This window comes from Streptopelia decaocto (genome assembly GCF_964273445.1).
Source record: "Streptopelia decaocto genome assembly, chromosome: 2".
NCBI classification, from domain to species: Eukaryota; Metazoa; Chordata; class Aves; order Columbiformes; family Columbidae; genus Streptopelia; species Streptopelia decaocto.
This window is the reverse complement of record NC_138655.1, coordinates 161,745,730-161,755,371: the sequence shown is the minus strand read 5'-3', so window position 1 is coordinate 161,755,371 and position 9,642 is coordinate 161,745,730. Positions and strand designations below refer to the sequence as shown.

Here is a 9,642-nt window from a genome sequence, read left to right as displayed (position 1 = left end):
ACACACATATAGACATGCATATGCACACATAGATATAAATACTTGAAGGAAGGTAATCTATTATTTCTTTATATTGATTTATTTAATACATTTTTGCATGCATTTTCCAATCTACGAACCCTTCTTCCCTCTGGTCAAGGGAGACTCTGTTCCTTTTTTCCCTTTCCCACTCTTTCTTTTCCTTCCTTCCTTCCTTCCTTCCTTCCTTCCTTCCTTCCTTCCTTCCTTCCTTCCTTCCTTCCTTCCTTCCTTCCTTCCTTCCTTCCTTCCTTCCTTCCTTCCTTCCTTCCTTCCTTCCTTCCTTCCTTCCTTCCTTCCTTCCTTCCCTTTCTCTCTCTCTCTCTTTCTCTCTTATCAAATGTAGTAAACCTTTATAATTCTCTTCTTGTTTTTCTGTTTAAGTTGTATTAGATCATACAGATGCCTGCAGACCATTTTCAAATTATTATGTTCCAAAGACATTTGGCCTTTTTCTTTAGTATTAAATTTCACTGGCACAATAAGGGGGAAAGTTCAAATTATTATTTTTTTTTCATATTTGACAAAATCTAATAATAACACATAGATGGCAGCTAAAACATTCCTATCAGTTTTTACTGGTGTACAGATATTTTTCTGTGCACATAAGAAAGACTACAACTAGGGCTTGTAAATTACTTTATAATTAGGCAAAGCTTTGAGTTTGATCCTGCCAGTGGTTTCGTTGCTACTGCCTTTAAGGGAGAGCAGAGATTTCACTTTTTTACTACACCCACTTTAATCCAGCCTGATTTAGACCTGAAATCTGTGGAGGCAGACAAAGGAGGAGGACAACATAGACTTTTGGAAGCGAAGGTTGTTCTCTCCTTACACCATAACAAATTCAATTCAGTCTCCAGCGTTAGCAAAGACTTCTATGTTATAGCTGCACTAAAGAGAAGGTGTGACTTTGAGTCATGGCCCATCATAATCCAGACTATTTAATTATCCCCCAGTCCCCAGCATGGTCTTTGGTCTGCATCAAACAGCAATCTTACACACAAATTGTAGCATAACTTCCCACTGCAGGGTAGATATTATTATTAATAACATTGCTATTATTTTTGTTAAATACAATGGTTAATTAAATAGAGTAATGATGATTACATAATCCCACATGCCAGCGTAACTGTCTATTTTGAAGATGCTTTTCATGTTGCTAATGTTTTGACCTTTGAAATACTGGACAATCTGTAGCTTTCGCTGAAAGAGTTAAAAGTGTCCTACGGTGACACCAGTCCATGACACTGTGATATGGATTTATTATTGTTAGTGTTGTTCTTATTACTATAGCAACAGCGTCAATGTATCTATAGTCCAAGTACAGTTTGGCACCATATGAAATACAGTAGCATTTAATACCTTGACAGGTTACTCCCTTTTTCCATAGCCATCTCATTACAGAATATGACTGGACTCTGATCAACAGGACAGACTTAATTTGATCTTAATTTATTCTCCTGACAAGCTATTAGATATAGTACTGCAAGCAGAAAAGAAAATAAGAATTCCGTTTTTCTGACCTCCACTCTCCCAGGAGACAGAAGGAAAAAAACATATGCTTGTGTTTTTATCTGTTGGAGATCAAAATCTTTGGGGAACAATTGGATGAAAAATAACAGTGATAAATGGGTGTAAAACAGCCAGTGCAAAAAGCCCAGTCATCTAGTTGTCAGTTATGTTTCCATGTGAGTGAATGTGAGTGGAGAACATTTCCCTTTTTCTCCACCCTCCTCATAAACCAGCCAACAAGCCAACAGAGACCATTTAAGGGACTGAAACCCCAAGCCATCAAGTTTTCCAGGCTATGTATCTGACATACATATAGCACCTTCTTCCCCAAAGGATTTCAAAGCACTTTATGGACTAGGCAAAGTGAAGTTCTGCCACCTGTTCAACAAGACCCAGCAGCTTGTTAATCGTGCAACAATTTTCTTCTATAGTTCACGACATGAAACGGGATCTTGTTGAACCTGATAATCTTACACTGTCAGCTCCCTTCCTAAAATTTGTGATGGAGGTTTTCCTGTGAGATGTTACCTCCACCTGAAACTGCTGGAGAAACCCTAGGAATAGATGCTGTCTACACTTGAAAATACCCAGAACAGAAATGTTTAAAACTACTTGGATAAATCCTTCTCTATACATCCCTATTTTTGCACATCTGGTCAAAAACTTGCTTATCTGAAAGGCACTGCTTTTAGGAGTTACAGAAACAGTCATTCAAAGAAAGGGAGTGGCTTTCTCTGACTTACGTGTTAGGCTTTTTGTGTAGAGACCGGGATGTCTTTGGAGATCTCCCACCAAACTATTGCTTGGATCCAATCATGTTTGGCTTAAAAGGACCACATCACTGAGCCACAGGGCTTTGGTTTTATTCATCTTTCCCAGGCTCAATCCAGACCTTTACAGTAAGAGGCACTGTCCCGCCAGTGACCTTCATGCTATTACAGAAGATACACCCTTCCTAGGGTTGAGGAACCTTTACGTATCCAATTTAGGTCAGCCCTGGAACTTTCTTTAGAGAAACTGCCAAATGTCTGCTATGGCATAATTAATGAGCCTGTTGGCCCTGCCAAAGCCAAGACTTGCTCTCTTGAGAGGTATAACTCAGTGATGAACGCCAGTCACAAGCATAGTGGCCCAGTGGGCAAAAAGGTGGGCCAGAGAACAATTTAAAAACCCTTACAGACAGCAAAGACAATGAGTCAAAGAATTAGACAAGCCTCAGATGTTACCTTTTTGTATTATTATTTATTGGAAAAAGAAAAGCGGACAGGAGTATTGGCATACCATTAACTTTTTCTTTGGTCTTTATCACATTAACTGAAGCTTTCCATTCAAAACAAGAGTATTCCACAGGAAGACTACTTCATTTGGCCCATAAAATTGTTTTGTCTGTTGGGAACCTTAAAATTGCACCATTAAGTTCAATTTTCAATTCCCAGAAAGAGAGAAAGAGAAAAAGAAGGAAAGAAAGAGAGAAAAAAAGGAAAAGGGATATGTCTTTGCCAGACAGGAAAGTATGAAATTCAACATTTCCATGAAGACTAAACAGGTGGAAACTAATCAAGCCAGCGAGGGAGCAGAAGAATGAAAGGGAGAGTTAAAGGGTTCATAACTAATTCTGGTCTGTTTCAGGTTGTCTCAGTAGTGGGGTTTATGACCAAGGTCAAGCTGTTCATTCCATCTGACTTGTATCCAAAACAGCAATGTAATGAAGGTTTGTGTGTGTCATGAATATAGTCATCATAAAATAAAATGTGAAACCTGACAGCCCTGAAGATTAATTCTGTCAATCGACTGGGCATGCGGCTCTACTGTTTAGCTTCAAGTCTGCTCTATACTCTTTCCTTTTGCTTATTTGCAGGGTGTGTGTAACTAAGTGCATATGTCTGTTCTCTGCTCATGCCCTCCTTCTCTTGCTTGGGTTAGAAAACAGCTGAAACAAAGCTAGCAGCAAAGTGGCTATCTCAAGTAAGACTACCCTGGCTAAAAGAGACAGGGGTTTTAATGTCTGAATTAAAGATGAGTGATGAGGATATGTTAACAAGTCAGGGGATGAATTAATAGGATTTACCTGGTTGTGTATGACTGGTTGAACAGTCAATTTTCAATAAAAGATATCTCAGAGGATTAGTCAGGGTGACAACACAAGAGTACTTTTGGGAGCAACAGGAAAAAAAAAAAAAGAAAAAAAAGAAAAAACAAACAAAATTCATAAAATATAATAAAAAGCCAAGTGAGAAGAAGTCTGGCAATCAATAGAAGAGGGATAAGGATTACATTTTCCCAGCAAATAATTTTGGAGAATTCCCCCTTTAAATCCCTGAAAGATAAAATAGCTTCTCTCAAAAAGCAAAGCTGGATGAGAAATGGGACAATACTGTATAAGTCTGGGAAGAAGGAAGAAATGGAATAGCTCTATTTTTGTTACCAACCATGTGGTAAGAAGTTCACAGTTCTGGCAAAAATAACCAGATTATAAAACTTTAAACTCCAGAGGCTTGGAGCCTGAGTCTTGACTGGTCCCTGAGAGGCATTTGTGGGCTCTGACTCTTTAGTGACCTTGAAGTAGCTCATCCAGCCAACAGAGTTCTGTTGGGCTGAACTTAACTAGGTTTGTCTTTGGCACCATTTCCAGTCTCTGAATAGTCAAGATTTAATCACTGATATTGAATGTTGATAGCTGAAGTGATAGGTTAAGAACTTCAAGATGGAAAGCTCTTGTAAAGTAATCCACCACAGACTGGCAAAATGACGTCTTCTTTAGTGTCCAGGCCCTCTGCTCAATTCTACTTCAATTATTCAGAAAGGACCTGAAAACTTACCTCTAATAGCTGCTGGGTAGCACATTTGGTAGCTTGGCTGTCAATCTGAACCAAAAAGCAGAATAAAATAACATTTGAGTGTGTGTAATTCATTCTGTATATTGAAAAGAAGACAGGAAGATCTCTAGTTAAGTCTCAGTTTCATTTCTTGGCTGGTAACAACTATTTTCTTAGATCAAAATACGTGAGATAGCAATCTCAGAAAAAATGTTCAAAATATTTGAAATCCACAACTGTTGGTTTGAATAATGAGAAACTTTCAAGATTGCCCCCAACAGCCTTCTCTCTATGTGTGTTTCTGGTTCTGACTTCCTAAACTTGCTGTGAGGCAATTAAAACTGAAGTCGGTGTTTCCTAAATGTCATTCCCTTATCTTGGTTTGCTAGAGCTAGCAACTACACTGCTTCTACATTGCGTCCAAATCTACTTTTATTTGTGTCTTTCCGCCAGGTGTCTTTGTCAATGCTCCCAGTGGAGCAGAATTTGGTCTATGGTGATACAGTCCTTCTCATACTAGAACTTGGCTTTGGCAGAGCACTATATTTCAATAGCTTGTTTCTCACCTGGAAAGCTTTTACATGTTCTTTGTTTTGGGATTCTTTTCTGCAAAGTCTATTTCATTTTGCAATCTACCACCCAAGATACCATGACAGTACAAAAAAAACCCAAAAGAAATTAAAGGTAGACAGAAGTGAAGCACTAACAGATATCTGTATGGTCTGACCCATTGATTACCTTTGTATACCTCACTCTGCAAGCTGAGGAGCATTATGGAAAAAAATTAGTCAATTTGTCTAGTTTTTCTCCATTTCCTGGCAGTTGACTCCTGCAGGCAAAACAGTCATCTTGGCCCTCTTTGTCAATACATGTTCTTCTCAGGCCAGCTGTCCTTAACAAACCACGTTGCTCAACTTCCTCAGCCCAGTATGACAAACTTTAACAGGAGAATGCCCAAGCTCAAATCTCCTGCCATACTCTTCACCATCTGGATGACCTTATACAAAAATTTCAAATGAAAAGCCTTTTATAGTTAAGACCAGTCAATCAAAAGCAATACACTAGGCACTGGTGCCCAGCACTGGAATTTCAGGTTATTTATTGCTCTGGTGGACTGCAGGGAATCTCCGGCTACAGGCAATTTTATTCCAAGGAGCTGGTGTCCCTGGTGATTCAGTTGGGTCAATGTGCATGAAAAAGCCATTTGCAATCCCTTGTAAATGTTGCTTCAGCATCAGCTGTCGGCGTGTCTGGCACATGATACAGGGCAGAGGAACTTGTGTCATTTAGGGAACTTCCTGCCAGTGCGTGTGAAACATATAATACCACAGAGATCGAGATTAAGCACTCCCCACTGAAAGTATACATATATCTTGGCAGCTCAGGAACAAGCCTCACTTAGATGTTTGTGAGAGGTGATAGAAATTCATGGCATCTGTAGCCAGATATTTCTGAGTGGGAGGATGAACAAACAAACAAGCCGTCTACTAGGATGCAATATCTGAGAAAAACAGATGCTTTTTTTCAAATATCAGGTAGGATGCTTCTCTCAGCTGAGAATCTGAACCATTAGACTACAGGACTAAACTTCCCTCTCCTTGCTCATTATCCTTGAATTTTGTACCCATGCTTTCTGGCTGATTAAGGCTGGAAGGAAAGGGTGCAAAATAGCATTCTTTTTAATATACTAGGATTTTAATTTCTTCAGACAGCAGAAAGAATTTTATTTCTAACCTTTTCACTACTATGCAGGAATAGGCACTTTCCCCAGTGTGGCTCCGTGGAGGTCCTGTGTCCATCAGGAGAGATGAAGGTAGGCACAGAGCACAATCTCCGCACCTTAAATACTGTTCTAGATATATTTAGGGCTCTATCGGGACTTAAGACAGCCAGTAGTGACAGGATGCATGTCACAACACAAAGGACGTCTCAGAATGAGACATCTGCTCCAGTCACCCTACAATCCCTTTACAGTAACAGAAGTGAAACAGAAGATCCAGAAAGGGAAACATTAAACACAAGTGTCAGATCTGCTTTCTGGAATTGCCTGTTTATCATGATGTCTATAAGGGAAGTTCAGATTTGGAAGTCAACATTTCACATTTCTGATGTTATCTGAGATGAATCCCATCCATAGTGCTTACCGCTCCAGCTAAGGGAGCTCTGGGTGTGCCCAGAAGCAGAATTGTAGAGGATTTTAAGGTCAAAACAGGAGGTACCCAGCAGAGCCAGATCCTCAGACAGGACAACTAGAGACAGTTGGATTAGAGTTTGGACATTCATGTCTGAAGTAATCTTAAGTCTTGTTTTCAGCTCCTAAATCTTTCTCTTTTCTTTTTTTCTTTTTTTTTTTTTTTTTTTTTTGAGTTAGATGTTTAGAATATTTCCAGGTTTGTAATCCAATTTATGAAATTATTATATATCGCACCAGTCTAAAAATAAAAAAAAGGTTGTCAAAACTGCAACTGAAATGAATACATAGCATTCTCCATGACTGGATGTGTTTAAATCACCACTGAAATCAGTCTGCGAGATTTGCTGTAGCTCAAGAAGTTATAGTCTTGAAGCAGGAATTACTGCATGAAATTCCCTGGCATGTGTTATGGAACAGGTCAGAGCATATGATTATAATGATTCCTCCTGGGCTCAAGCTCCAGACCAAGAAATAACATTAATTGCCAACACCACTGAAGGGATGGGAATTATCTGAGTTTTTGTTTATCATCATTACCAGAACCACTGTCACTCAGAGTCACCAAAGTTTGTGATGCAGAAATACATTTACTTTATTTTGATAGGCCTATCAGTTTGTTTTAGGAATAAAACATACATATTTATAATCACTTGAACTAATTTTTGCTTCACTCCCACACACATGCTCACTGTCAAACTCAAGGTAAACTTTAACACTTCCCCCTCCCATTTTATATCTGGACTTGGCTTTGTGAATTAGTTTAATGACTGAGACACCTAAGATAGAGTCAGTTTTTCCAAAGAAACAAACCTCTGAATCTTATAAAAGGGCAGTCATACAATACACAAAGTGGACAAGAGAGAAAATTAATCATACACTAATAAATCATGAGTGTAAGAGAGGGCAAATGAGTACTTTGCTCCTTAGCGTGTATTTTGTCATGTTGTGATGTGCTCATTTTCACCTAATTTGAGGCCTTTCCCAGACAACTTTGTGATGAGGAAGGTCACAGTGGGGGATGATGTGGAGGATGATAATGCTCCCTTCTGACAAAAATCCATGAAGATAATTTAAAAACTATATTATTTTCTTTTTCTTTCTTTCTTTCTTTCTTTCTTTCTTTCTTTCTTTCTTTCTTTCTTTCTTTCTTTCTTTCTTTCTTTCTTTCTTTCTTTCTTTCTTTCTTTCTTTCTTTCTTTCTTTCTTTCTTTCTTTCTTTCTTTCTTTCTTTCTTTCTTTCTTTCTTTCTTTCTTTCTTTTCCTTCCTTCCTTCCTTCCTTCCTTCCTTCCTTCCTTCCTTCCTTCCTTCCTTCCTTCCTTCCTTCCTTCCTTCCTTCCTTCCTTCCTTCCTCCCTCCCTCCCTCCCTCCCTCCCTCCCTCCCTCCCTCCCTTTATTTCTCTCTCTCTCTTTCTCGCTTTCTCTCACTTTCACTTTCTATCTTTCTCTCTCTTTCTTTCTCTCCTTCTCTCCTTCTCCCTCTCTTTCTCTCTTTTCTTTTTTTCTCCCTTCCCTTCCCTTCCCTTCCCTTCCCTTCCCTTCCCTTCCCTTCCCTTCCCTTCCCTTCCCTTCCCTTCCCTTCCCTTCCCTTCCCTTCCCTTCCCTTCCCTTCCCTTCCCTTCCCTTCCCTTCCCTTCCCTTCCCTTCCCTTCCCTTCCCTTCCCTTCCCTTCCCTTCCCTTCCCTTCCCTTCCCTTCCCTTCCCTTCCCTTCCCTTCCCTTCCCTTCCCTTCCCTTCCCTTCCCTTCCCTTCCCTTCCCTTCCCTTCCCTTCCCTTCCCTTTTTTCTCTAACTATCCCTCATTTTTTTTAACATACTATCCATGGCTTATTTCATCTGAATTACTTTTTTTTCTGAATAATGGCTTTTGTTGCCACACTGAGGCACTGGGTGCATTTTTTTTCAGTTTCTTAATTTTCTTTGTTATGCATACAAGCAATAAATCATTACTTGTTCTCAAATCTCTCTGGTTGAGTGACCTTGTCTTTTAGCCATTCTTTAAATCCTAAGGATAGACTGGTCATGATATAACATTTCAAACAGGACACATTATTTTTTGTTAAAGGACTTTTTCCTCTCCATCTGGCTCTATTACTAATTTAGTTGGCAATGGGACAAGGATGTGAATAGAATAAATTAATGTGAATATGAGACTGAGAATAAAGAGGGAACTATACCACAGATCAAGACTCTCATATGGCATCTGAGGTTGGCACACACCTCATGCCATGTGAAGAAAGAAAAAAACCCAAAACTGTTCCAGGAGAACACTGTGTTTTTAACAATTATTCATCCCTTTTAGGAGATAATAAATGAAGAAGAAAAACTAATCAGAGGGAAACAGACTGCAGCTAATAAAATGATGTAACAGCAAGTAAGTCATATCAGCACATCTAGGAGTCATGACATTGTTTGACCAACAAGCTTTGAGAAGTAAGACACCAAGTATCTTTGTGGATCTGCAAGGTCATGGTGAGACATCATGTTGTAGCTTCACAAAAGCAACTGTTATCCTGGTGTAGACTTGAACTCAACATTAAATGCCTTATGCCACATTTTCCTTGTATCAAAAGATTACTTTGAAAATCTCACCTGTTTTTTGTCGTTGCTTTTTGTTGTTAATTTCACTTTTGGAAGCTGGTGGATCATCACTATAACCTGGTATACACGACTGCCATAGAGTTCTGTATTGTGAAAAACTGAAGGCAAGGACTTTTTGCCCTCATATAGGTTCCAGTGTTAAAGACATGGTCATCAAATGAACAACTAATTCAGCAATCTGAAAAGTGTCTCCCAGGCATTGTTTTTCTCAGTTGAAAGTGGGACATATGACTCCATGAAAGCTTCGCACCCAGTGTCTCCAAACTTTGAATTTTCATTAAGAAGCATTGTGTTCACATTTCTTCTCTTTTTAAAAAAACATTAAATCAGTCTAAAAGTTAGGGGAAAAAAAATGTTAAGTCGAATTAACTCCTATCTTGATGGTTTCTACATTTTAACATAAGAATACATATCTGATATACAACATGAGGACATAACCCCAGATCCGTGATGAATAGCCATTAAGATGAGAGCACTCTTGCAAATCTGTGCCTTAATACTAGA

General features: G+C 39.0%; 1 long non-coding RNA gene across 1 annotated transcript; it reads left to right on the top strand.

Moving 5' to 3' along the window:
• Positions 1 to 5,734: 5,734 nt before the first annotated feature.
• On the top strand, positions 5,735 to 9,035 carry LOC309436051. Its single transcript, XR_014183271.1, has 3 exons — positions 5,735 to 5,881; positions 6,099 to 6,159; positions 8,840 to 9,035. It is a non-coding gene; the product is annotated as an uncharacterized lncRNA (long non-coding RNA).
• Positions 9,036 to 9,642: the final 607 nt, after the last annotated feature.